At 36.3% G+C, this 26,294-nt stretch overlaps 1 long non-coding RNA gene across 1 annotated transcript; it reads left to right on the plus strand.

The window, feature by feature from the left end:
* The first annotated feature begins 18,668 nt into the window (after positions 1-18,668).
* Positions 18,669-26,294, plus strand: LOC127546313 (uncharacterized). Its single transcript, XR_007950026.1, has 2 exons — positions 18,669-18,912; positions 26,110-26,294. It is a non-coding gene; the product is annotated as an uncharacterized LOC127546313 (long non-coding RNA).

Raw genomic sequence — 26,294 nt, forward strand, 5'->3', positions numbered from 1 at the left:
AATTGTCCTGATTCCCAAGTCAGGCTTTTTTCCACAGCTCTAAGGAATCTTGACCTTTTTGATCACTCATACTGAGCTCCTTCTATTTCATGACCTCATTCTTCTGTTGAGAGGAAAGAGAACAATATCTTTGGTGAGTTTACAATCTAAGAAGGCAAACAAAAAGAAAAAACTGAAAAAGGAAATAGCAAACAGAAGAGGTCTCTATATACTTATAGAAGCAAATGGGATAATATTTGTAAAAACCTAACACAGTGCCTGGCACATAGTAGGTACTATATGAAGCTTCTTCTTAATTATTATTACATATTTTTAGTTATGTCATTTTATTCACATGGTTATGTTATATTAATATTTTATTATACATCACATAGATATTGCTATATTATTGTGCATTATATTAATTATTAATTCTAATTTCCTTCCTAATTGCCAGGTTAATGGGCAGGAAATAGATTGGTAGGATTCTAGAGCTAAAATAGTTCTAAATTCTAAATAGAATATTTAATAATATTATAAGTAGGCTAGAACTAACTAGAAAAAATCCCAGAGATCATCTAGTTCAAGCATCTCATTTTACAAATGTAGAAACTAGAACTCAATAAGAGATATACAACTCTAGCATCAGAGGCAGGATTTGAACTGAGATCCTGTGGGACCCCCAAAAAGAAATGGTCATGGAAGGAGAAACAGTGTGATTCAGTGGAAAAACAACTGAAACTAGGCTCAGGCTTCTGATACTTATTGCCTATGTATCCTTGGGTAAAGCAACTCACCTTCTGGACCTTCATTTCAAAAGAAGAATGCAGCCAATAATATAATAAACTTGCTGCAGTACACAGACTGTTTTGTCATTTTTGTTCTAGTCACTCATCTGCATGAGACCTAAAAGGAATCTGGGGAGTGCACTGAGCACCATAAGTAAAAATGGAGTCTCTCACTGAGGGAAATCAGCTTCAACCCAAGAACCTTGTCAAACCTCCTCTAGTTTCCATCCAAATTCTAAGAAAACCAGTCACCATCAAAATTCTTCTACAAGAATGGTTAACAATTAGCAGTTGACACAGAGATATGACTAGTTGGCTCTAGCTATAACACACAGGTATATAATAACAGTTTATTTAGTGAAAACTGTTGTTGGCTCTGGAAGAGTAAACCCAGGGAGTCCAGCAGAGGTGACTTGCCTGAAGAAGAGCCCAGGGTAGAGTAGGATCTCCCTGACCCAACCCAGAAGCAACTGAGACCAGTAAGGAGCCTCCTTTATAATCAAGTGACCTGTTTGACCTAATCTAGCTCTAAGTCCCAGTGTTATATCCACTGTTGGAACCTCTCTTCCTCAACATGAATGACTGACAGATATTTGTGTGTATGTATATATATATATATATACACATATACATATATGTATGTGTGTGTGTGTGTAGACATCTCATTTGTTCATTTCCTTTCTATATCCCTATGTTTCTGAAGCTCATGTTTTCTCTGGTCCCTGGAGGAAAGGGCCAGTTCTATGCTTCAATCACTTAAACACTAAATTCATACTCAAGGGTCCCAGGTGTCCCTGAAATAGTGTTGCTAATCTCCGTACTTGCTAGGTGAGATATGCCTCTGCCTTGACTTCAACTGAGTCATCCTCAGTGTTTGGGGCCAGAGAATTGTGCACCTCTCCTACCCAGTCCTCACCAAAGATTGCCAGAATTTGCCTCACATACCCCTCCCAAAGGGCTGACCATAAAATGATTCTGTAAGTCTGACCCTGATGTTTCCTGGACAGTAAATTTCTCTTCTACTCCCAGTGACTTAGGAGGTCTAGACTTTAAATCTCTGAGGTGAAAAAGAGAGATGAAGGTAGATCTTTGGTCTCTGAATAATAGTACAGATAGAATAACTGGGATCATGATGATGATGGTGTCGTGGTGGTAATAGTGGTGTTAATAAAGAAAGCCAGCAAGAATGGTCCATATTTCTGTAGAAATGGAAGCTCTATAAAATCCTTTATTCTGAACATTCCAGATTAGATCAGTAGGACAATATTGTTTTCCCCATTTTAAGATAGAGAAACTGAATCTTGGAGAAGTCATTTGTCCAGGGAAATACAGTAGAGCTGCAACAAGAACCCAGATCTCCCAAAGTATTAGCATGGTGATCTTTCCCCTAGCCCAGTGATTCTCAAGCTTTTTGGCTTCAGGACCCTTTTCTATTCTTAAAAGTTAGTAAGGACCCCTCCCAAAATAGCTTTTGTTTATGTGGATTATAGCTATCAATATTTAGTATATTAGTAAAGCAATTTAGTATTATGATGACCAGAGTTTTGATCTTGCAGACTCAGTGAAAGGATCTCAGAAACCACCAGAGGTCCCTGTACCATTCTTTGAGAGTCTCTGATCTCCAACATACAATCAGCAGGGAGTAGGAAGTGCCTGTTTCTTAGGAGTGGAAGGAACTAATGCAAACTCTGCAGGAAGGAAGAGTTTGTCAGACATATAAGGTCAACTGACCCTGACCTTTAGTGAATCCTGAGAAAGCAGAGCACGTCAGCCCAGAGAGTCCATCAAGAATCCCCATTGCCTCCCATCTCTGCCCTCCAATACGTTGTTCAGACAAAGATCCTGGGATTTCATCAATAACATACCCACCAGGCATTTGCTGGAAGTGTGTGTGTGTGTGTGTGTGTGTGTGTGTGAAGGTTATGAGTACAGGGAAGAGCAAAGATCATCAACCTTGTCTGGCTTCTCTGCCTAACAGCCCGTGTCTGGATCCTAAAGAAGGAATAATAGGGGAGGGGTGTTGGAAGGGATCTGCTCATCACAACTTTACCCAATTATTTTCCAATTATTTCACTATTTTACTAACTTCTGGGAATTATTTGCCAGGAAAAGAGAAGGAGAAAAATTAAAAAGAAAATTGTTGTCCCTAGTTCAGACAAAAGTTAGACTAAGAGAGTCCCAAAGTGTTAAAAAAAATTTTTTTTTAATGCTTAATTTTGGCTACAAGAGAAGATGCTAACTATCAAAACTGTGTAATTAGCTGTCTACATGACAAAGGTCCCTAAGATGTAAGCTAAAGAGGTGACAGATATACCCCTCTCCTTGGGGAAGGAACTGCCAGATAGCACCAGAGATGAGCACCAGAGAAGCAACAGAAACACTGGAGTGTGGCAGACAGATGGGAGCAGCAGAAGACCAAGACGTTACTAGAAGATATTGATAATTCTAAAGCATCAGAGATATAGCTTGCCCTGACAGATATAACCTGGGTTACATATATTTAAGCATGTGTGAGCAGCCATGCAGGTTTCCTGTTCACGTATGTTCTGTGTGACTGAGTGCATATATGTGTGTCTCTCTTCCCCTACTATTGGTGTAGGAAACAATACCTCTCTACAAAGAAGAAATTTTTCTTGTCTTTTGTCTTACCATTGTGTTAAACTAAGTATGGTTTACTTTGAATGATGTCTTCTGGCCAACTAGTAAAAGAATATTAGGGGTTCATGAGAAATAGTCTGGAAGAGATGTTGACCATATCCACAAGATCCCCTGAATCTGGAAGGAGAGCATTTACATGAGCTAAAGCGCAAGAGTGAGGACTGATAATTTGGTTCCTATTTCTCCAAATGCAACAATTTTTTGTTTTTCTTTTCTTTTCTTATTAAGTTATACATATACATTCATTACAAAAAAAAATCAGAACAAAAAGGAAAAACCATGAGGGAAAAAAATCAGAAGAAAGAAAAAAAGGTGAAAATAGTAAGCCTTGATCTACATTGGGTCTCCATAATTCTCTCTCTGGATGAAGATGGTGTTTTCCATCCAAAGTTTATTGGGATTGCCTTGGGTCACTGAATTTCTGAGTTCAAGTCTTTTATAGTTGATCATCACACAATCTTGTTGTTACTGTGTACAATGCTGTTCTGGTTCTGCTTGCTTCACTCAACATCAATTCATATAAACCTTTCCAGGTTTTTCTAAAACCAACCTGTTTATAATTTTTTTAATAGAACAATAGTATTCAATTACTTTCATATAGCATAACTTATTCAGCCATTCCCCAATTGATGGACATCTATTCATTTTCCAATTCTTTGCTGCCACAGAAAGAGCTGCTATAAACATTTTTTTTTTTTGCACATATGGGTCCTTTTACCTCTTTTATGATTTCTTCAGGATACAGATCCAGTAGTAGTACTAAGTGTAACAATTTTCAAAGTTATTGACTTGGAAGTAAATTTTGGCTAGAAGAGAAGATGAGAGGCAAAGAATGATGGAGAAAAGGGATAGAATGATGGAGAAAAGGGATACTCAAATAGCAATCTCATCTCTTCTCTTCTCCCTCTGGGGAAACATATGATATCTCTCCTCATGCAATAATTTCTATGAATCCTGGTTGCTTTTGATGGGACTAGAGCTAAATCTCCTGTGCAAGATGTTTTCAAATGTGAAATGGGCATATAGTGAGAATTTCATGCTGGAAGCAGCAGCAACATATTTCTGCTCCTTACTTAACTGTTTTAACCTCCCACCTACCTCTTTTTTTTTCTATCTTTAGTACATCAGAACTGGAAAATGCTCTCATCTCATCTAATCTCGTGGGACAGAGTTCAGAGAAGAATGAGCTGGAGAGAACTGGAGTGAAGAGGGAGGCTTTCCAGAGAAAGTAGATTGTTTAAGTACTCCTTCCTGTCATTACTTTTGAGGCACATAATCTAAAGAATCAAGAAATAGCGTGGTCTAGTGAATGGGGAATCAGGTAACCTTAAAGTGAAGAAGACTTTAATTCATATCCTGACTTCTTAATTTCACTATCTGCATGGATCTGAGCCAGTTACTTAATTTTCCTGACTCTTATTTCTTTGGTCTATAAAATGGGGACCCCCTATTAGAGGACTCAAAAGGAAAATGCTTTGTAAACTTAGAGAACTACCAGCTTGGGAATTATTATTATTATTACTATTTAGTTTATAACAAAGCTTCTCCTAAAGCCCACTTTCTCCCCAACCTCAATTGTAATATCCTTTGAAAACAGAAGCTTGGACCAGGCATGGCTTTTACTGGAATTTTGGAACCTGTCCACGCTTTTATTTCCAACCATTTAAAATACATCATGATCTAGAGGTATACATAGAGACCTCTGGAGCTGATGTTATATTTTATTTTGTTTTCTCAGGTCAATTTGGTTGTTGGTGACAGGTTTGGGGGGAGGAATCATATGACTTGGCAGAAGATTGCACAACTAGTGCAAGTGGAATGTTCTTGCAAGTCAATAGGATTGACAAAAGAACTTGGATAATTTAAGTGACCATTCTTTGAATAGATATTTCCTTGAGTATAGCTTTTTTGTCACTATTTTATATTGACTCTCTGGGAAATTCTGATTTAAGACATGATGTACATTGGTCCAAATGTTCCTCAAGTTCAGTTCTTCATCTTCGATAATAAATTGGCCTATAATTTTATGAATTCATTAAGTTTGAAATACTATGTAACGTAGTATTACTTCAAACAACTGCAAACTAGCATAGGCTCTCAGAAACTAGGATCTAGAAAGAAATCACTTTCTGAGTAAGTAAATATTTTTAAAAACTAAATAAATATGACCCATGGAGAGAATATAGCATTTCAAGACACGAAAGCTTTCTGTTAGCAGGATTGCTTTCTTTGACCTTTCCAACTGTAAGAATGGTTTGGTTAGAGTTATTCCAAGTTGATATTTTTAGAACCTATATGAAAAAATACAGAGCATCATAATTTATTCATTTCTATTCTTCTGGACTAGTTGCATTCTATAATCAAAGAAGCCTTAGGCTAAGTCAGAATTCCTATCTGTATAAAACATTATCTCAGCTGGGTTACCAGTATTTTAAGAAACATAATTTAATTTACTTCTAATTTCACCAAAGAATAGATCCATTTCATTTTTATAAATCTTCTTCCTCATTTTGCAATTTAAGGTTTTTTCCTCTTTCTGAAAATTATTTATTTTTTATAATCATTGATTATCTTTCCTTCTTCCCACACTCCTCTCTTCCCATTGAGCAATAATGAAAAAGGAAAATATAGAATAAAATCCTCATGATAAATGTGTATAGTCCAGGAAAACAAATTTCTTCACTGGTCATGTCTAAAAATATGTCCCAATCTGAATTTTTTGTATTCTAAATCCTCTCTGGCAGAATGTAAATGGTATGTTTCATCTTAAGTTTTCTGGAATTTTGCCATTTACCATTGCAATGATCAAAGTTTTCAAATCTTTCAAAAGTTTTTTCTCTGTATTGTTATCATTATCTAAATTGTTCCTCTACTTATGTTCACTTCACTCTGCATTAATTCATAAAGGACTTGCCAGTTTACTGTAAAATTGTTTCTTTCATCATTTCTTATGGCACAATAATATCCCAATATATTTATATAGCATAATTAGGGACTGACAAACTCCCCAGTAGATGAGTACTCCATTAAGTTTCTAGTTTGGGACTACCACAAAAAGAGCTGCTTTAAATATTTTCATACATTGATATCCTTTTATATATATAAGGTACCTCTTATTTTGACCTTTTTTTCTAGGATATAGGCCTAATGATGGTATAGATGGTTCACTGGTAGGTATGCACAGTTTAGAAACTTTGGGGGCAGAGTTCCAAATTGCTTTGCTGAATGGTTGGACCAATTCACATCTCTACTAAGAGTACTTTAGTGCGCCTGTTTTCCTGAAGTCCCTCCAACATTTGTAATTTTCATTCTTTGTCATTTTTTGCCAATTTGATGGGTGTAAAGTAAATTTCAGAGTTGCTTTAATTTGCATATTTCTAATAGTGATTTGAAGCATTTTTCTCATATAGTTGTTTATAGTTTGGAGTTCTTCCTTTGAAAAATGCTTGTTCATATTCTTTGATCTATTGAGAAATGGTTCTTAATTGTATAAATTTGAATCACCTTTTTCTGTATCTTGGATATGAGACCTTTATCAGAAAAACTAGCCATAAAGATTTTTTCCCAGTTATGTTTCCCTTATAATTTTAACTGTAAATAAATTTGTGTGTGCAAAACTTTTAAATTTTATGTAATCAAAATTGTCCCTTTTATCTTCTGTGACCCTCTTTGTCAATTGTCAATTGTCTTCTGTAATTCTGAAAGATAATTTCTCTCTTACTCCTCCTAGTTGATTATATTACCTTTTATGTAATGTATCCATTTGGATAAATCATGCCATGTATCCACTTGTAGTTTATCATGGTATACAGTATACAATTGTTTTCCAGTTTTCCCAGTTGTTTTGTCAAGTAATGAGGCTATCCTTTAGTAACTAAGAAGGGAAAAAAAAATTCCTCTAGTAAATTTGAGTTTAGAACACTGATGTGTTCTATGCTTTGTGCTGATGTGTTGATTTGCTTTGATATGCTGAGAGAAATAACTCATTTGGACCCCTCCTCTATTCCAATTTTATATTAATCAATTTGATAGAATATCAAAGTTCTGTATATAAGGCCCCAGAACTGTAAGCTACAGATTCTAAATTCACTTATGTAGAGGGCCGAACTCTGGAAAGGTATACTTGAATCAAGGACAGCAGGGTGCTTATAGTTAAGCACCTACTCAGTTAAACATATACTGTGTGATGTAATGATGTAATCACTCTAGTTGACATATACTTAATGTGATATGGTGACAGTTGGCACATGCTCAGTTGCTGTATTGTAATCGTACTGAGGTATTTAAGGGCTGAGAGGACAGACACAGACACAGAGAAGACTCCAGGCTCCAGACTCCAGACAGAAGACTCCATCTTTGACCAGCCTCGTGGTGGCTCTCCTGCCTTCATCCTAAAGACCTTCCACCTAAAAACCAAGGCCCATCCAGAGATCCTCCAGAAAGCTAGCCCAGACATTACATAATTGCTTAACTATAGGAAGTTAAGTAAAGGCCCTTCACCCTTGTTTTGCCTTGTCATTGTGACCAAACCCAGCCTGACAGAGATAACAACTGCATGGAAAGTCCCCCAAAATACTTTTCTACTTCCAGTCCAATCTTTTGTCATAGGAGCAATTGACCATCATCTTATGATCACTTAGGTCACTGACTGATAGCTTCACCCAACTTGTGATTTTTCTGGTACTCATATTTTAACCTATGTTTAATATGTTAACCAATGAAATTACTATTCGATATTTATCATAATTGTCCTATAAAAGTATAGTCCAAAGGGGAGGAAGCATCTCAAATTATAAGGAGGGGACCACGGCTCTTTAATAAAGTACCATTTTCTCAGACCTCTGTCTCAGTCTCTCTTATTGTAGGTGGGATAATTTTACTCTTTCCTTTTATAGGAATGAAAAACTAAGGCACAGAGACATTAAGTGACTTGCCCAGAGTCACACAGGTAGAAGATTCAGAGATAAGATTTGAAATCTGGTCTTCCTAACTTTATAGCTTGTCTCAGTTGCCATACTGAGTTTATAAGTTCTTGTTGAACAGCTGCAGCAATTCACTGTTAGAAAATTGGTTATCCTTCACTCTAGCATGTGGCCTTTGAAAGCTATTGTTATTCAAAATTATGTGATGATAAACTGTGATGGATTTGGGTGATTCAGGCCAATTCCAATAGATTTGTGATGGAGGGAGCCATCTCCATCCACTGAGAGGACTGACTATGGGGCCTCAATGTGGATCACAGCATAGTATCTTCACCTTTGTTGTTGTTGTTATTGTTTGCTTGCTTATTTTTTCTCATTTTTTCCTTTTTGATCTGATTTTTCTTGTGTAGCATGATAAATTTGAAAATATGTTTAGAAGAATCTGCTGTCTAGGGGACAGAGGAGATGGGCATGGAGGAGAAAATTATGGTACACAAGGAACTTCAAGGATGAATGTTGAAAACTATCTTTGCATGTATTTTGAAAAATAAAAAGCAACTATAATAAATAAATAAAGAGAACCAAGGTAAGAGGGGAGAATATACTCCCCAGATGTTAGTTTGGGGGATGTTTATACTGCTGCTCCTGCTACACATTTGAAATAAATACATCTTTGTAAAAAATAAAACATAAAAATAAAAAAGAATGAAAGAAAGATGGTGTTCAATTGATTTCTTTTGTGTCTAACACTTCATGATTCTATGTGGATTTTCTTGGCCAAAATACTGAAGTAATTTACCATTTTCTTCTCCAGCTCATTTTATGGTTGAAAAAAATCAAAGCAAATAAGATTAAATGATGTGTTCAGAATCTCACAGCTAGTAAGTGTCTAAAGTTGTATTTGAACTCAGGGAGAAGAGTCTTCCTAACTCCAGATCTGGCATTATGGTGCCATCTAGTTGCCCTTGAAAAAAATTCCTATCCCTAAACATTCAAGTTCCCACCAGTGAACCAATGAACCAAGTTATGTGAGTTTCTTCAGAATCCTTCAGAATCTTCAGCAGTGTGTTGTGGTAAGAACACTGGATCTAGAAGACTTGAATTCAAGTCCCAATTCTTCCATTCACTATATTTGTGTCCTTCAGAAAGTCATTTAACTTCTCTGAGGCTCAGTTCTCTGAATCTGTAAAATAGAGATGTTATTTACACCCCTACACTCCAGGGATATGCTGAAGCTTTCTTTCCCTGTTAGAGACCACCATGGTCTTTCCCATCACCCAGACTTACAGCTTCAACCTCTGAGTCATCTTCCATTCATTATTCTCAGTTACCCCATATATCATCAATTGTCAAATGTTGTTATTTCTGCTTTCACAAGATCTCTTATATATGTTTCATCATCTCTATTCATACAGCCACCACCCTAGTTTAGAACTTCATTATTTTTCCCTTGGCTTCTTTGAGAGTCTATTGTCTTTGAATCTCTTTCCTCCAAGTCCAATCTCCACACAGCTGCCACAGTGATTTTTCTAAAATACAGATCTGATCATGTCATTACTCTTTTGCTTCTAGGCCAAAATCTAAACACCTATTTTCCATTTAAAGCTTTTCACAATCTGGACCTTTCCCATATTTCCACTATTCTTATGCTTTAATCCTCTTCTTCTACTCTAAATCTAGCTAAACTGGTCTATTTGCTGTCCCTCATAAATCTCTATGCCATTTCACCTCACTTCTACCTCCAGGAATCTTTGGTTCCTTCAGAACTCAGTTTACGAGTCACATTTTTAAATGATTTCTCTTATAATCATCCCCAATCAAGCTGTTGAAATACCCTCTATTCAAACTACCTTGTATTTATTTTTCATATTTAATATATCTACTCATATGTGTATATGTTATTTTCTCCATTAAAATGTAAGTTCTTTGGGTAGAAAGAGTATTTCACTTTTATCTTTATCTCCTTTGACTTTAACACAGTGCCTCTAAGCTAGTAAGCACTTAAGAACTTGTGTTTGTTGATTATTTGATACACTACCTCTTTACCCTAGTCTCCAAGAATCTTTAGCTTTCTTCACACATGGCATCTCTCTGACATGAGTCTCCTGATTTTCCAGTTGTTCGTACCTTTTCTTCTTCAAATGATTTTGTTTTACTTTGTATTTATTTACGTGTGTGTGTTGTATTTCCACCATGGCCTTTGACATTGTTGAGTCCTGAGAGGACATTATATTACCAAAGAGCGAAAATCCTTATGGCACTGGAAAGAAGGGGAGGGACTGGACTTTGGGAATGGGTTTTGTTGTAAAAGCCCGTTCTTCATATCCTGGGATTTTTCTGTAAGTCTTTGTGCCTTGTACTATATCCCCCTTAGAATCTTCTTGTTGTTTGTGCTTCATTATCAAAGAGAAGCACTAAACAATCTCTATGCTTTTTGTTCCTACAGAGTCAGGATTTTTCATTCCTTGGGGGAAAAAGAAGAGGAGGTTAAATAGTAAATATTTATTATAGTAGCAACAAGGGAAAAGTCATTCCAATTATAGCTGGGAAGAGGTGACACTTTTTTAAAAAAGCTTTTTATTTTCAAAACATATGCACAGATAATTTTTTTTTTAATTTTTTATTTAATAATTACATTATATTGACACTCGTTTCTGTTCCGATTTTTTTCCCCCTCCCTCCCTCTACCCCCTCCCCTAGATGGCAAGCAGTCCTTTATATGTTGGATATGTTGCAGTATATCCTAGATACAATATATGTTTGCAGAACCGAACAGTTCTCTTGTTGCGTAGGGAGAATTGGATTCAGAAGGTATAAATAATCCGGGAAGAAAAACAAAAATGCAGATAGTTTACATTCGTTTCCCAGTGTTCTTTCTTTGGGTGTAGCTGCTTTTGTCCGTCATTTATCAATTGAAACTCAGATCTCTTTGTCAAAGAAATCCACTTCCATCAAAATATGTCCTCATACAATATCGTTGTCGAAGTGTATAATGATCTCCTGGTTCTGCTCATCTCACTTAGCATCAGTTCATGTAAGTCTCGCCAGTCCTCTCTGTATTCATCCTGCTGGTCATTTCTTACAGAACAATAATATTCCATAACATTCATATACCACAATTTACCCAGCCATTCTCCAATTGATGGGCATCCATTCATTTTCCAGTTTCTAGCCACTACAAACAGGGCTGCTACAAACATTTTGGCACATACAGGTCCCTTTCCCTTCTTTAGTATTTCTTTGGGATATAAGCCCAATAGAAACACTGCTGGATCAAAGGGTATGCACAATTTGATAATTTTTTGGGCATAATTCCAGATTGCTCTCCAGAATGGTTGGATTCGTTCACAACTCCACCAACAATGCATTAGTGTCCCAGTTTTCCCGCATCCCCTCCAACATTCATCATTATTTTTTCCTGTCATCTTAGCCAATCTGACAGGTGTGTAGTGGTATCTCAGAGTTGTCTTAATTTGCATTTCTCTGATCAATAATGATTTGGAACACTCTTTCATATGAGTGGTAATAGTTTCAATCTCATCCTCTGAAAATTGTCTGTTCATATCCTTTGACCATTTATCAATTGGAGAATGGCTTGATTTCTTATAAATTTGAGTCAGTTCTCTATATATTTTGGAAATGAGGCCTTTATCAGAACCTTTAACTGTGAAAATGTTTTCCCAGTTTGTTGCTTCCCTTCTAATCTTGTTTGCATTAGTTTTATTTGTACAAAAGCTTTTTAATTTGATGTAATCGAAATTTTCTATTCTGTGATCAGTAATGGTCTCTAGTTCATCTTTGGTCACAAATTTCTTTCTCCTCCACAAGTCTGAGAGATAAACTATTCTATGTTCCTCTAATTTATTTATAGTCTCGTTCTTTATGCCTAGGTCATAGACCCATTTTGATCTTATCTTGGTATATGGTGTTAAGTGTGGGTCCATGCCTAATTTCTGCCATACTAATTTCCAATTATCCCAGCAGTTTTTATCAAATAATGAATTCTTTTCCCAGAAGTTAGGGGCTTTGGGTTTGTCAAACACTAGATTGCTATAATTGACTATTCTGTCTTGTGAGCCTAGCCTTTTCCACTGATCCACTAATCTATTTCTTAGCCAATACCAAATGGTTTTGGTGACTGCTGCTTTATAATATAATTTTAGATCAGGTACAGCTAGGCCACCTTCATTTGATTTTTTTTTCATTAATTCCCTTGAGATTCTCGACTTTTTATTGTTCCATATGAATTTTGTTGTTATTTTTTCTAGATCAATAAAATATTTTCTTGGAAGTCTGATTGGTATAGCACTAAATAAATAGATTAGTTTAGGGAGTATTGTCATCTTTATTATGTTCGCTCGGCCGATCCAGGAGCACTTAATATTTTTCCAATTATTTAAGTCTGACTTTATTTGTGTGGAGACTTTTTTATAATTTTGCTCATATAATTCCTGACTTTCCTTTGGTAGATAGATTCCCAAATATTTTATGGTATCAACAGTTATTCTGAATGGAATTTCTCTTTGTATCTCTTGCTGTTGGGTTTTGTTGGTGATGTATAAAAATGCTGAGGATTTATGGGGATTTATTTTGTAGCCAGCTACTTTGCTAAAATTATGAATTATTTCCAATAGCTTTTTGGTAGAATCTCTGGGGTTCTCTAGGTATACCATCATATCATCTGCAAAGAGTGATAGTTTGGTTTCCTCATTGCCTACTCTAATTCCTTTTATATCTGTCTCGACTCTTATTGCCGAGGCTAGTGTTTCTAATACGATATTAAATAATAATGGTGATAGTGGGCAGCCTTGCTTCACTCCAGATCTTACTGGGAAAGGTTCCAGTTTTTCCCCATTGCATATGATGCTTACTGATGGTTTTAAATATATGCTCCTGACTATTTTAAGGAAAAGTCCATTTATTCCTATGCTCTCAAGTGTTTTTATTAGGAATGGATGTTGGATTTTATCAAATGCTTTTTCTGCATCTATTGAGATGATCATGTGGTTTTTGTTTGTTTGGTTATTGATATAGTCAATTATGCTAATAGTTTTCCTAATATTGAACCAGCCCTGCATTCCTGGTATAAATCCTACTTGGTCATAGTGTATTATCCTGGTGACAATTTTCTGTAATCTTTTTGCTAATATTTTATTTAAGATTTTAGCATCAATATTCATTAGGGAGATTGGTCTATAATTTTCTTTCTCTGTTTTCAGCCTACCTGGTTTAGGTATCAGTACCATATCTGTGTCATAAAAGGAGTTTGGTAGGACTCCTTCAATCCCTATTTTTTCAAATAGTTTATATAACATTGGAGTTAATTGTTCTTTAAATGTTTGGTAGAATTCACATGTAAATCCATCTGGTCCTGGGGATTTTTTCTTAGGGAGTTGATTGATAGTTTGTTCTATTTCTTTTTCTGAGATGGGACTGTTTAGGATATTTACTTCTTCCTCTGTTAGTTTGGGCAAGCTGTATTTTTGGAGGTATTTTTCTATTTCATTTAAGTTGTCGAATTTATTGGCATAAAGTTGGGCAAAGTAACTCCTAATTATTGCTCTAATTTCCTCTTCGTTAGTGGTGAGTTCTCCCTTTTCATTTTTAAGACTAACAATTTGATTTTCCTCTTTCCTTTTTTAAATCAGATTTACTAAGGGTTTGTCTATTTTGTTGGTTTTTTCATAGAACCAACTCTTAGTTTTATTAATCAATTCAATAGTTTTTTTACTTTCAATTTTATTGATCTCACCTTTTACTTTTAGAATTTCAAGTTTAGTGTTTGACTGGGGGTTTTTAATTTGTTCCTTTTCTAGCATTTTTAATTGCAAACCCAATTCATTGACCTTCTCTTTCTCTATTTTATACAAATAGGCCTCTAGAGATATGAAATTTCCCCTTATTACCGCTTTGGCTGCATCCCATGCATTTTGGTATGATGTCTCATTATTATCGTTTTCTTGGGTGAAGTTATTAATTATGTCTATGATTTGCTGTTTCACCCAATCATTCTTTAGTATGAGATTATTTAGTTTCCAATTATTTTTTGGTCTACTTTCCTGTGGCTTTTTATTGAATGTAATTTTCAATGCATCATGGTCTGAAAAGGATGCATTCACTATTTCTGCCTTACTACATTTGAGTTTGAGGTTTTTATGTCCTAATATATGGTCAATTTTTGTATAGGTTCCATGAACTGCTGAAAAGAAAGTGTATTCCTTTCTGTCTCCATTACATTTTCTCCAGAGATCTATCATATCTAACTTTTCTAGTATTCTATTTACCTCTTTGACTTCTTTCTTATTTATTTTGTGGTTTGATTTATCTAATTCTGAGAGTGCAAGGTTAAGATCTCCCACTATTATAGTTTTACTGTCTATTTCTTCTTGCAGCTCTCTTAGTTTCTCTTTTAAGAATTTAGGTGCTACCCCACTTGGTGCATATATGTTTAATATAGATAGTGCTTCATTATCCATGCTACCCTTTAGCAAGATATAGTGTCCTTCCTTATCTCTTTTAATTAGGTCAATTTTTGCTTTAGCTTGATCTGAGATCAGGATGGCTACCCCTGCTTTTTTGACTTCACCTGAAGCATAGTAGATTTTGCTCCAACCTTTTACCTTTAACCTGCATGTATCTCCCCGCTTCAGGTGTGTTTCCTGTAAACAACATATTGTAGGATTCTGGCTTTTAATCCATTCTGCTAACCGCTTCCTCTTTATGGGGGAGTTTACCCCATTCACGTTTATGGTTAGAATGACCAATTCTGTATTACTTGCCATCTTGTTAACCCCGGTTTATGCTTTCCTCCCTTCTTTCCCCTTTCCCCCCCTTCCAAGTATTAAGCTTGTGAGCACCCCTTGCTTCTCACAGCCCTCCCTTTTTAGTGTCCCTCCCCCCGCCTTAGAGTTCCTCCCCCTATCTTACCCCTTTCCCTCCCAGTTCCCGTATTCCCTTCCGCTTAGCTTATTCCTTCCCTTTCCACTTTTCCCTTCTCACTTTTCAATGAGATGGGAGAAGTTTCACCATAGATTGAATATGTCTTAAGATTTTTCACTTAAAGCCAATTCTGAAGGCAGTAAGATACCCACTATATTCATCCCCCTCCATTCTTTCTCTCAGATATAATAGGTTTCCTATGCCTCTTCATGAGATGTACTACCCCCACTTTACCCTTTTTCTGGTACAATGTCCTTTCCACATCAATTTCTAGAACAAGGTATACATGTATTCTTTATACATCTATATAGTCAAAATATAGTTCCCAAGATTAATCTTTACCTTTTTAGATTTCTCTTGAGTTCTATATTTGTAGATCAAACTTTTTGTTAAGTTCTGGTTTTTTCATCAGAAATAGATGAAATTCGCTTACTTCGTTGAATGTCCATCTTCTTCCCTGGAAAAAGATGCTCATTCTCGCTGGGTAAGTTATTTTTGGTTGCATACCAAGTTCCTTAGCCTTTCGGAATATCATATTCCAGGCCCTTCGATCTTTTAATGTGGATGCTGCCAGATCCTGGGTGATCCTTATTGTGGCTCCTTGATACTTGAATTGGGTTTTTCTAGCCGCTTGCAATATTTTTTCTTTCATTTGAGGGTTCTGGCATTTGGCCACTATATTCCTTGGTGTTTTGATTTTAGGATCCCTTTCAGTGGGTGATCGATGAATCCTTTCGATGTTTATTTTTTCCTCTGTTCCTATGACTTCTGGGCAGTTCTCTTTGATAATTTCCTGGAAGACAGTGTCCAGGCTCTTTTTTTCATCATGTTTTTCTGGGAGTCCAATGATTCTCAGATTGTCTCTCCTGGATCTGTTTTCCAGGTCTGTTGTCTTCCCCAGAAGGTATTTCACATTTTTCTCCATTGTTTGATTTTTTTGGATTTGCTTGACTGATTCTTCTTGTCTCCTCGAGTCATTCAATTCCACTTGTTCAATTCTGATTTTCAGTGAAGTATTCTCTTCACTCACTTTTTTAAAATCTTTCTCTAATTGTCCCATTGAGTTCTTTTGTTCTGTGGAATTTTTTTCCATTTCGCCAATTTTGTTTTTTAGAGAGCTGTTTTCTGTTTCCAGTTCACTAATCCTATTTTTCAAGGATTTTACTTCTTTATCCACTCTCTCTTTAACTTTCTCCAGGCTCTTTTGCCAAGCCTCCCTCTCCTTTTCCCAAGCCTCACTCTGCTTTCCCCATTTTTCTTCTAGCTCCCTTGTGAGAGCCTTTTTAATCACTTCTATGAGGTTCATCTGTGCTGAGGAACAGACAATCTCCTCCTTTGGGAATCACCTGGGGACTGCCTGTTTTTAGTCTCCTCAGGATTTAGAGTCTGCTCTCTATCTGTGTAGAAGCTGTCAAGGGTTAAAGTCCTCTTCAGCTTCTTGCTCATTCTGTCTATTAATCAGGGACAAACTACCAAAGAAAAACAGAAAAAACTGGAGTCTTTCTTTGGGGGGGGGCTGGGTGTGTTATCGAGCTTCCTCTACAGACTGCAGGGGGCAGCAGTGAGGCACTAGCAGGACTGTGCTGCGCCTGCGCTCTGAGATCCCAGAGCGTGCTGAGTCACTGAGGGGGGGGAAGGGGGGGCAGCCAGGTCCTGAGGGACTCCAGCTGTTTGGGGTTGTATTCTTCAGCCCCGGTGTTTTTAGCTTCTCTGCTGGGCTGTTGACTTGCTGCCGGAGGAAAGTATCCAAACCTGTAGCGAAGCTCTCCCCGCAGAAACGGCTACGATCACTCTCCACCCCCTCTCCAGTCTGCTCCCGTGCTCTCACTGCCGCTGCCCGCCGCCTGCGCCCGATCTAAAACCGCCCCAGCCCTCCAGTAAAGACAGACCTTTCTTGGCGGATCTCAAGGATGGCTTCTCTTGGTAACTATTTGTGGGTTTTTTCAGTCAAGCATTGATTCAGAGGCTTGTAATGAAGTGGATAGTGAGAGAAAGCGCGGAGCTTATGCAACTGTGAGCCTCCTCTCCGCCATCTTAACCGGAAGTCCACAGATAATTTTTCAACAATAATCCTTGCATAGCCTTGTATTTCAGATTTCCCTCTCCTTCCACCCATCCCTTTCCCCTAGATGGCAAGCCATCCAATATATGTTATACATGTTAAAATATATTTTAAATCCAATATGTGTAAATATATTTACATAATTCTCTTGCTGCACAAGAAAAATCAGATCAAAACAAGAGTGAGAATGTTATGTTGTGATCCACATTCAGTTCCCACAGTCCTCTTTTTGGGTGTAGATGCTCTCTTCATCATAAGATCATTGGAACTGGCATCATTGTTGGAAAAAGTCATGTCCATCAGAATTGATCATCATATAGTCTTCTTGCTGTCATGTACAATGATCCCCTGGTTTTGCTCATTTCACTTAGCGTCAGTTCATGTAAGTCTCTCCAGGCCTCTCTGAAATCATCCTGCTGATCATTTCTTATACAACAATAATATTCCATAACATTCATATAACATAACTTATTCAGCCATTCTCCAATTGATGGGCATCCATTCAGTTTCCAGTTTCTTGCCACTACAAAAACATTTTTGCACATGTGGGTCCCTTTTCCTCATTTAAGATCTCTTTTGGGATATAAGCCCAGTAGAAACACTACTAGATCAAAGGGTATGCACAGTTTGAGAACTTTTTGAATTTAGTTCCAAATTACTCTCCAGAATGGTTGGATCCATTACAGTTCCACCAATAATGCATCAGTGTCCCAGTTTTCCCACATCCCTCCAATATTCATCATTATCTTTTCCTGTCATCTTAGCCAATCAGTTGTGTGATGGTATTTCAGTTGCCTTGATTTACATTTCTCTGATCAATAGTGATTGAGAGCACCTTTTCATATGATTAGAAATGGTTTTAATTGAAGAGGTGATACTGAGATAATATTTCCACTGAAATCCAAAGACTTAGGAGAGAAACTTTCCTCTAAACTCCAGACTTATAAAGATTTCTTTTTTGTTTGTTTGTTTTGTTTTCAGGGAATGGTGGGGGGGAACAGCAAACTACATATAATGTCAACAACAAGTGACATAATAATAAACTGGATATTTCCCAAAGTTACTCACATTTCTAACAGGAAGACAACTTTCAACATCTAATCTTTCTCCAACTATGATAACACACCAAGAACAATACTGCATAACCCCCAGTTTATAGTATCCCAGATAGCCCTCTGAGGTTACAGAGGGAAGATAAAAATGACTAGTTAGTAACAACACCCATCTGCCAAGGTAGTATTTTCCAAAGACTGGGCTATGGTGCTCAGTAGGAGTAATGGACTGACTACCAATCTCAGACCTTCTGAAAGACTCTGATAGCATAGAGTACAAACCGACACATACCCACACACCAAGAAGGAATGTGTTAGCCCTTCAACTGAAGAATAGAGGCTCCCAGGGTCCCTTTTCAGAGTCCTTTGGATGATTGTATGCTACAGAAATGATTTTTCCTACTTTTAAAATTGAGTCAAAAAGAAACCAAATGCCCTGATTGCAGATACTTGGACAAAGAGTGAAAAACTGAAAGTAAATAAAAATGGGAAAACAGTATCTGGTTTCACAGGTGAGTCTTTCCCAGAGACAACCAGGGAAAAGAAAAACTGTTGTGTTTTTGTTTGTTTTTGTTCTCTCTCTCTCTCTCTCTCTCTCTCTGATGGGATTGTGTGATTTTTTGTGGGGAGAAGGAGTCAGGCAGAGGGGATTTCCACAGGTCTCCAGAGCTTGTAGTTTTTCTATAGGAAAAATGAGAAACCAAAGAGGGTTGAAGATGCCAAAGATGAGCTGGCAAATTCCTGAATTGAGATGCGGTCAGCTAAAGCCTGATGAAGAAGCATCAGAGAAGACAAAGAGCTACAGGATTTCAGGAAGAGGGCCAGGGAGAACAGGATTCTCTGTTTCATCCATTGTATAGGAACCATGGGACTCCAGTATTTTTTTTTTCTTTCTATGATTGAAACAACATCACTCAATTGCCTTAAGGGAGGATTCCTGAAAATGAATGTTGTGAAATTACAAAGAACAAGTATTACAATGTATTGCAAAGAAGAGGTAGAAGACACCACCCTTGACTCCTTTGCAGAAATGAAAAGTTTATGAGAGTGAAATATTTAATTTGGGGAGGGAAAATATTGATCAATTTGTCTTTTTTATTTAAAAAAGCATTCTTTTTTAAAAAATTTATTTATTTTTAATAATATTTTATTTTCCAAATACATGCAAAGACAGTTTTTAACATTCATCTTGGCAAAACCTTGTGTTACAAATTTTTCTCTCTCTTTCCTCCCTTTCCTCCTCCCCTAGATAGCAATCTGATATAAAACATGTTCAATTCTTCTAAACATTTCCATATTTATCAAAGCATTCTGTTTTATATAAAATGACTCTTTGAGAAGCATGAAAGAAAGAGATGGAAGGGGAATTTAGGAGACGTAAAAGCAAATGATACCAGTAAAATTTATCTTTTTTAAAGAAGCTATTAATGGGAGTGGGAAATAACCAGGGTGTCACTGATTGGGATAAATCTCTATGAGGAAGTTCAGCAAAGTAGATGTAATGTCTTTGATGTACTGTCCTTGATGTACTATCATAATATTGGAGACAGAATAGATATTATTAAAAGGTCTCTTCCTGCTAAAATTGTGAATAACTTTGGGGAATGTTCAGGTTATTATCATAATTAAGTCACTTGTTGCAGAAAGTATATATAGCTTGCTGTTCATCATCTCCTTCCCTTTAAAAAACCAAAACAAACAAAATGAAACTTGATAAATATGGAGTCTAGAGGAGAGATTCTCTCCTAAATCTTTTGAGTTCCAATGGGAATATTATCCCAGATTCTGGCATAGCATTGGATTAAATAAAATATTAAAATTTCCTTAAAATGACACTTCTTCTCAGCTATATCTAGAATAGGGCAATTGTGGCCTTTTCCTTTGGTTGCTCTAGCAAGAGGGATATGCTTCCTCCTGATTCTGAGAGCATTTCCTCTTTTTAGTGGTCCAGCGAGAGCCATCTCCAGATGTTGTTATACTTAGGCCTTATGATCTTATATGATATAGAACAATCCTCCTCCTTTGCTTTAGCCCACTAGGCTACCATTAGCGTGCTTCTCTGTGGCCCTGGAGGCAATATGTATCCCAGTCCACTTCCTATTTCCAATTCAGTCAATTATAGAATGAATGTGTGTGTGTGTGTGTGTGTGTGTGTGCACGTGCACGTGTGTGTGTGTGTGTGTGCACTCTTCCATCCTTTGATCATTTCAAAGGAGAGTAAGGTTCAATTTTGTTTGCATAGACTTCCATTTGTGCACACAGATTAGGTGAAATAATTTTCCTTAACCTTCCTCTTCTTTATCCTCCACTCCAAAGATAGATAGTCCTCTTCTCCACCTTTTCCTTCTTCTTTAAAGATCACTAAGAGCCACTCCAGACCTGTTTAATTAGATTTCCTCGAAGATTCATGATAATGATAAAGTTCAGAAGGCATACATATTACCTTCTCATTTTATATTGTAAGCAGTTGATCCTTACTTATTGCTTTATAATTATTCTTTTTTTCTTTGCCTTTTTATTTTTCTTGCCTTGTGTTTCCTCTGATCTTTTCATCAATAATGCATGGAAGTTCTCTTTTTCATAATAAAATTCATATTCCCCACCCCCTCCACAGAAGAGTGCTCAGTTTTAATGGACATAGTTATTCTTGATTAAAAACCTGTATCTTTTGGCTTCTGGAATGTCATATTCTAAGCTCTTCTATACCACAAGATGATAGGTGCTAAATCATGTGTCATTCTGACTGTGATAAACTGATACTTGAATTCTTTCTTGTTATTTGCAGTATTTTTGTTTAACCTAAACTTCTGGATTTTGGTTATAATGTTCCTTGGAATTTTCATGCATTTCTTTTTGTAAGCTACTGATAAATACTTTCTATTTTCACTTTGTCCGCTCACCCTAAGAGATATGGGCAGTTTTCTTTTATTGTTTCTTGAAACATTATATCTAAGCTCTTCTTTAGATCTTAGATTGGTAATTCTTAAATTTTCTCTTCTCTACCTATTTTCCAGGTTTGTGTGCTATTGCTATTGTTGTTATGAGATATATTAGCTTTTCTTCTTTTTTTCAGTTTTTTGATTATTTTAATATTTTTTCTTGTCTCCTGGAGTCATTAGCTTCTATTTGGACTATTTTAATTTTCAGGGAGTTTTTTGCTTAAGTATGGATGGGGCAGCTACTTCAATTGGGGAATGACTGAACAGGTTGTGATATATGAAGGTAATAGAATATTATTATTCTATAAAAAATGATGAACAAGCTGACTTTAGAAAGGCCTGTAAAGATTTACATAAACTGAGTGAAATAAACAGACCAGGAATACATTGCACACAATAAAAGCAAAAATGTGCGATGATCAACTATGAAAGACTTGGTTCTTCTCAGTGGTTTAGTGATCCAAGGCAATCCCAATAGACTTTGAACAGAAAATGCCATCTGCATCCAGAAAAAGAACTAAGGAGACTGAATGTAAATCAACACATATTATGTTCACTTCTTCTGTTTTTTTAATCTCACACATGGTTTTTCCCTTTTGCTTTGATTTTTCTGTCCCATCATGATTCATAAAGCAATGCATATTAAAAATAAACTTTTAAAAATTATCTTAAAAAAAGAAGGAGGGATAGGGCAGCTATGTACAGTGAATAGTACTTGGACCTGGAGTCAGGAACAGTCATCTTTCCAAGTTTAAACTATTATCTCCAAGTTACCAATGACTTCTAATTATCAAATCTAATGATCTTGAAATAAGGTCACGTCCTTCTTAATCTCATCTTTTTTAATCTCTCTACAGCCTTTGACATGTTGATAAGTTCTCTTCTTGATACCATCTTCTCTCAAGATTTCCCATGACACTTATCTATCCTGGCTCTTGTCATATATCTGATCACCTCCTTCTCAAGTCTTTGCTGCATCTTTGTCCATGTCACTGCCACTTACCACATGTGTCCCTAGACTTCCATCCTGTAGTTTTTCTCTTTTCTTTCTATATTTTATAAATATTCGTATTTCACTTGGTGACATCATCAACTCCCATGATTTCAATTATCACCACTATGCTAATAATCACCACTATCACCACTATTTTCAGAATAATTTTTCCAGCCTGAACCAAATTTCTGGCCAATTTCATATCTCTAGCTGTCTTTGAATATCTCAAATCAGAATTCATTATTTTTTCCCTGAAAACTCTCCTGCCCATATGAACTTCTCTATTAATACTAACATCATCCCATTCACCAGGCTTGAAACCCAAATGTCATTCCCAACTACAAAGTCTCTATCTAATCTATTGCCATGTTCTCTGCCTAAAGGCTCTCCTCACTCCTTTATCCTTTATTCAGCTGTCAAATTGGTATTCCTAAAGGACAAATCTGACTGTCATCTCTCTAGACAATAAACTAAGATTCCCTATCACTTCTATGATAAAATTAAAAATTCTCTGTATGATTCTCATGGTATTTCACAACCTCAACCCCTTCTTCTTATCTCCAACTTCCCTCTCCCTAAACAGATATTTCATAACTTTTTCATTAAACTGCTACCTTCTTGAGAGCAGGGGTTGTCAATACAATAGGGGTTGATACAATAGTCTTTGTATCCCCAATACATAGCACAGTGCCTGTCACATAGTTGGTACATAATAAATGCTTATTGAGTCACTAACTGGAGTAATCCCCTTCTTCTGAGTTTGTGTCTTAATCATCTATACTCAATATGATGGCTTTTTATGGTGAAATTTGGTTTCTTTTGCTTGTTTATTTATTCATTCTTCTAGCCTACTTCTTGATTTCAGACAGTAAGTTCAGGGTCAAGCTCTGCACATTTCTGGAGAGAATGTCTGGGCTAGTCCTGATGCTACTTTCTTGGGGTATTGAGTATAATGTTATTCCTGAATGTTAGGGATAGCTCAGACTGAGCACCTGCAAGCTTTCAGTGCTCCCCAAATGGTATGAACCAGGGTAAAGTCTTATCATTAGCCTCCTGGTCTGAGCTCTGCAAGTTCCTGACCTTAGTCTGAGCAACAAGCTTATTATAACAGACTGTCTGTTGTGGGACTCAGTCATTATAAACCATCTGGGAATGTCTAATTGTTTAGAGAGACACAACTGTAGACTTCTCTTTGACCTGATATATGCTCTGGTTATTTCCTTGCAGAGTTCCAATTTGACTGGAAGCTTAAGCAGAAATCCAGCTTCAACTCTGGGATTCAAGCCACATAGCAACTGCTTTCCTTTTTTAAAAAATATTTTTATTTGTTTTATTTTAAAAAACAGAATAAGAAAAAAGGAAAACCGAAAAGCAATACAAAACAAAAAAGAACATTGACACATACCTAGCAGAACATCAGGGAGGATTCAAAATATATAATAACAAATTTCCAGATCAAGAAAGTATAAATATTAATAGAAGAAATTATATTCATGAGTGTCCATCTTTTCTTTACTTCGTTGCAAATTATTCTTTTGTTCTCTGTTGCTCACCTTTTTAACTTTATTCTTTTTCCCCCTTTCTTCTCCCACCATCATCCTTCAAGCAGGCTAGTAGTTAAGAAAGAATATATTTATGTTTACATATATAAATATATACACACCCATACATAGACACACACATCTTATCCTCCCTCCCTCATACATATATATCTTTCCTATTCCTCCTGACTCATTGCTTTAATTCTGCTCCTAATTTGCCTTGCTATTACTTAATTTCCCCCCACCCATAGATCCCTCCCTTGTCTTCTTCCCACACCCTTTGTTTCCTGGTCTGCCCATCCCTCCCTCCCTTTATTTCTTTATAGATTTTGAAGAATGTTATACCCTTCATGATATATATGTAGTATTGCCTATTTAACCCATTCATTATGTGAATAGATTTTCAGAACTATTTCTCCATCTAATGTCTCTGTGTCTATTCTTCCTCTGCACCTCATTTATAGAATTACTGTTTTTATGACAGCTGTTTTCTTCTGAACTTGTTTGCTGTATCTACTTCTTATGCTGGGACATCACCCTTGAGCACAGGTTTCTTCTTTAATTCATCCCTGATCTGGGTTGAGAAAATGGGAACAGAAACTAAGTAGGGAGCAAACACTTCCCAATTGGTACTTGTTCCCACTCTGTAGGCAAATTTAAGCCCCTTTCTGCTGCATCTGGGATCTCTTCTTTTTTTAGGACATGACTTTTTTCTGGATTAGAATTCTCCAACATAGCTGCTCCTGGCCAGACCCAATCCCTAGTGTCCACAGATCTCTCTGTCTCCCTGTTCTGATTTTGGTTGGAAAAAGACTCAATGTGATTTTTTTCTTGGATTTTCCAACTAGGCTAAAAACACATTTTTAGATATGTTTGGAACAGTTACTTTATTGTAAGGGGGAGAAAGAGGAGGAGGAGGAGAGGTAGTATTTCCTGCTATTCCATTGTGATTCTATCTTCCATTGCTTATTAGCTCTACTTACTTCACTTTGTATTAGTTCACATAAATCTTTCCCTGCTTCTCTGTATTCATCATATTTGTCATTTCTTCATAGCACAGTAATATTTCAATACATTCATGTACTAGCATTTGTTAATCAGTGGGCATCTACTTTGTTTCCAATTCGTTTTTGCCACAAAAGCATGGTACTATTCATATTTTGATGTATGTGGGGATTTTTTTTAAATCAATGACTCCTATCTATTAAGGAATAGCTTTTAGCTATAAATTTCTGTTGTCTATATATATTGAATGTCAAGCCTTTATCCAAGAAATTTGATACCAATATTTTTTTTCCATTTAACCAGATATACCAATTGTTTGTTTAAAAGCTTTTCAATTTCACATTATTAATACTATTTTAACTTTTGTAATTGCTTTTATCCCTTGTTTGATTAAGAATTTATTTACCATTAATAGTTGTGAAAACTCTATTAGCTGCTTTTCTTCCAATTTTTTAATGATAGGATCTTTAATATCAAAATCACATACCCATTTTGAATTTATTATGGCATCTGTCCACTATTGCTTCTTACAAGGGACTAGGCAGGCAATTTCCATTCTCAGCTGCAAACTACTTTTCAAAAGAGCCCACTCTTTGGCCTCTCCACTTCTTACATAGTGTAAGCTATGCCTCAAGCCAAATTATACTCTTTCTCAATTATTTGGAACAAAATGAGCATTTCTTCCACAAGAATCATATGCAGTGGGGCAGCTAGATGGCACAGTGGATTGAGCACCAGCTCTGGAGTCAGGAGGACCTAAGTTTAAATTTGATCTCTGACACTTAACACTTACTTCTAGCTGTGTGACCCTGGGCAAGTCACTTAGACTCTCAAAAAAAAAAAAAAGAATCACTTGTAATGACTGCACATATATAGACTATGTTAAATTACTTGCCTCCTCAGTGGGAGGGGGGAGGGAGAAAAGAAGGGAGACAAAGAGGGAGGGAAGGAAAGAATTTGAAACTCAAAATTTTAAAAAATGAATGCAAAAATTGTTTTAATATGTAATTTAAAAAATAAAAATTTAAAAACATATAAACTCTTTGGGACCATCACACTCAACCAGTTTACTCTGGGCAAGTTACTCAAATAAAGTATGTTAGAAGAACAAAGAGTCTCACCACGATTAGGGAGGGCTTCTAAAGTATTTTTGGAGCAGATTCAATCCCAACCATCCCAATTTACTTAAAGCTAGAAGGCTGACTGTTATTTCTTTAATTACTCTTGCAGGAATAAAGTCAGGAGGGACAGATGAACCATTTGGGGATGGATTATTCATCACTGAAAGCCTTCTTTTTGGATTGTCCATGAATACAAAGATAACTGGAAATCATCTGAAATCAACCAGTGCTAGGGTTGAACAAATCATGGAGAAATAGAATTAAAGAATGGGGACGTTTTTTCTCTTCAACCAA

The sequence above is a fragment of the Antechinus flavipes genome, chromosome 2, assembly GCF_016432865.1.
Source record: "Antechinus flavipes isolate AdamAnt ecotype Samford, QLD, Australia chromosome 2, AdamAnt_v2, whole genome shotgun sequence".
NCBI classification, from domain to species: domain Eukaryota; kingdom Metazoa; phylum Chordata; class Mammalia; order Dasyuromorphia; family Dasyuridae; genus Antechinus; species Antechinus flavipes.